Source organism: Vollenhovia emeryi, unplaced genomic scaffold (assembly GCF_000949405.1).
Source record: "Vollenhovia emeryi isolate VEMERY1.0 unplaced genomic scaffold, V.emery_V1.0 DF939196.1, whole genome shotgun sequence".
Taxonomy (NCBI): domain Eukaryota; kingdom Metazoa; phylum Arthropoda; class Insecta; order Hymenoptera; family Formicidae; genus Vollenhovia; species Vollenhovia emeryi.
This window is the reverse complement of record NW_011967170.1, coordinates 289947-293437: the sequence shown is the minus strand read 5'-3', so window position 1 is coordinate 293437 and position 3491 is coordinate 289947. Positions and strand designations below refer to the sequence as shown.

Sequence of the window (3491 nt, the reverse complement as noted above, 5' to 3'; positions counted from 1 at the left end):
CACCCTGTATATGTGTAATCAAAATTGTCGCGTGTCCTCTTGTCCGTGGATATTAGAATCCGGACGAAGATAAATGAGATTCTCTCGAGATCGAGAATCGAGCTCGAACACTAGGAAACATTCTTGTTTCATCAAGTCCAAGCAATTGAGTTGCAGATTTATAACGGGCTTAGCTACCGAAATGTTTGACGTTAAAGAATAATATACGCGACCGCCGATAAAATTCTCGTTGCGCGAAGAAGAGTTAATTTCGAACTTATTAAAGCCGTTAAACGATAGGGAACGCGGTGCTGATATAAATATTTGGTCCGCATTAATCCGATCTATAAATATATAACGCACTAATTACAGAAATGAACATCGCGGTGGATAAAAGCGCCTGAAATGGAATTCAGTGTTTGGAGCATCGCGTTTTCATCCACAATCTGTTCGCCCGATAAAGTACGGTGTACCGGCGAAACTATGTATCGGTATTCCCGGCTCCGAGAGCGTAATTGTGTGCGATTGTCGTATTGCGAAGCGTTGCCCGTATGCGCCGTATCATCAGTCATGTGATATAAAACTAGCGGGTGTAGCGACACGAAGGTTGTCCGTTTGTTCAATTAACGGCGGCTCTTCAATCAAAACTCCGACCCAAATGCTAATATCCAATATGGTCACACGCTACAACGTACTTTCTAATAACAATGTAAAGTAAGACCAGCATGCAATTAAGTGAATTACCAAGTTTCGCAATTTATCTAGTATGGTTAATTGGGATAATTGAGAACTTTGGAAAATGGGGCGACGCAGGGCGAGCTCCCGCTAATGAAATTAACAGTTACATTTCTTCGTCTCGGTGCAACTTTTCAATTATTTTATCGTCATTATCGAGCCACCCTTCGTCGCGTTATCAAATAATCATCGCTCGTTCATTTAGTCCCGCTCCGTTTTCCGGAACGTTTTCTAAAAACTTGAGTGTTGCACTTGCACCGCATTTCAAAGGGGTCCAGATTTATCTCGTCCTCGTTGTACGCATTTTTGCACCCGATACTCTCACGTCGCACACGGAGGAAATTTTTTTTCTGAAAATTTATCCTGAAAATTATGTAATCGTGGGACACGTGGCATTTCGAAGAATGTTGTGAGAGTTTTTGAAATTTTATTAGTAAAGTTCAAAATGCCATGTTGTTCCGCGATTACACGATTTTCAGGGTAAATTTTACACCCGGAAAAAAGATTTAGATAAAACAATAAAAGATAAAAGATTTAGATTAAACAAATGAGATTCGGTGGAATCATGTTTCTTTGAATCTATGAAATTTTTATTTACTTGTACTAAAACATTTGCTAGATTTGAAGAAATGGACACGAATTCTCTTAGAAATTCCAGTCTTAATCAAATAAAAATTTTGATTGAGGTAAAGAAATAATTTCTCCGAAATGAAATAAAAGTCTAGCGAGGTCAAAATTCAAACGAATTAGTTTCATTTCGAACAAATTTCTTTCTGGGTGTAAGAGAAAATTCTCCCCGTGCATCGTGCGCGGCAAGTCGGCCAGCCATTTTCGCGACTCCCCTCCGACACGTGCTCTACGATCGCTTTACAACGACGATTCGAAAATTCGATCTTGAACAATGCAAAGCGAGTCCGAGAGGCGGGGAGATGGGAGAAGCCACGGCGCACTTGTATCCATTCTATACATCTGTGTTAATCCGAGCATTCGAGTTACTCGAAGTATCCAGCTGTGTGATTATTCAAGTGCTCGTAATCCCAGCGCAATCCACCTCCGGTAATGAGGCTCTCCTGGAGCTCGCCGGCACTTTCCGGGCAGTCTCCGCGAATAGAAATTTCCAGATAACGTCGTAGGGCAACGTCGATGGAGTCGCCCGCACGGCGGTCGCGGCGCACGCTAATTGCGTTCGTCGCATCAAAACAGAGTCGCTCGGGCTGCGATCCCCTCGAGCGGTTTGCAAAATGAGGCCAATGACCAAGCGGCCGCGGTAGCGTGGAAGCCTGCCAGTGTCCCGAAATACAACGGAAGTAGCCGTTCGCGGGTCAACGTTTTCCAAACCGGCCGTACGTGCAGCACCGGCCGAGTTCCGGCGTGTTCTGCGCAGGGCGGGACGGATATTCATTCGGGGATTTCGATCAGCATTCTCAAGCCAATTTTAGGACGTCGTGTCAAAATCCGCGAACGCGCCGGAGCGCGTGTTGCATCCGTCGACATAGTAAGAACATAGCACAACTAGTAATACCCACTCTGTCATTTGTTCTGTTTTGCCTCGATCCTCTCTGCGCATCCGCCATTATTTTGGTGGAGCCAATGAGACGGATGTTGTACACGTGGTAGTGTGAAATGGCAGTGTGACAATGCGACAGGATTTACACCGAAAACATGGCGGAATACCACGTGATCGAAACCGAAAAGATTAAAGGACCGACAGAGAGTGGGCGCACTAGTTATACCATGGTAAGAATAGACTGCGCGTTCCCTACCTCTCACGTGTTGAGAAGAGATAGCCGACAGTTAAGTGGTCGTCTCATCTTTGTCTAATAAATAGCGGGGGGCAACAGATGAGTAAGGGGAACGATAGAGGGCGACAGAGAGAGGGCGACTACTCAAAGCATGCTGTCTTTTTCTAAAGCTTGTACCGCTTCAGCCAAACGCGCAGTCTATATTATACATCTATGGTATTGCGTCCTTCGGTGCAGCGTGACTTTTTCGAAAACGCCGTTTCGCGTGGAAAATTAGTGCTCGCGTGGGACACATTATACATATTTGGTTTACTCCTGTTCACTGAAAATGGGCACTATAGCTCTTAGACTTAAAAGCCTTTCTATATTCTCTTAATCCATAGCATTAAATGGGGGTGCATCTTCAGGGAGGCACTAAGACCGCTTATTAATTTTTGGCGAGACAATAACGGCGAGGACTAGAACCATGGGACCTTCCGCTCGCCGGGCGAGCGCTCTTCCAACCGAGCTAGCCCACACTCGAAATCCTTCCTCGCTTACCCGCTTCATTTCACCGAATGCAGTGGGAAATAAATTCGAGAAACCTGATAAAAAGAGCCTTTACTCCCGCAGACCTGCGCCACTGACAGAGGTTAATTGAATTTGAATGGTTATTCTTCATCCCGGTGACAAAATTATTAAAAATATTCCGTAAAGTAAATTTACGGCGACGTACTGTTGGCTGTTATTTGCATCATAGAGCTATAGCAAAGATTCTTGGCATAACTGCAGCGATACAAGCTTCGTCGTGCACGTAACAATATCAGACGGTTTGCGGAAAATATTAATCCGATCTTGAAGCAATGGATGCATACACGCGATGCATGCGCGTCCACCGAACGCGTCTCTCCTTTGTATTTGAGAACTCGCGAAAATCGTGACGCTACACTGTAAATCGTGTACCGCCAAAAATTGGAGGTACACGTCAAAATAAAAAGTATACGTAAATATGAGGTACATATAGGTCCACCAAAATAGGAGGGAAGATAGTACCTT

General features: G+C 44.6%; 1 pseudogene; it reads left to right on the top strand.

Moving 5' to 3' along the window:
* LOC105562062 overlaps positions 1–3491 on the top strand; it is a 76015-nt pseudogene that overhangs the window by 11416 nt on the left and 61108 nt on the right.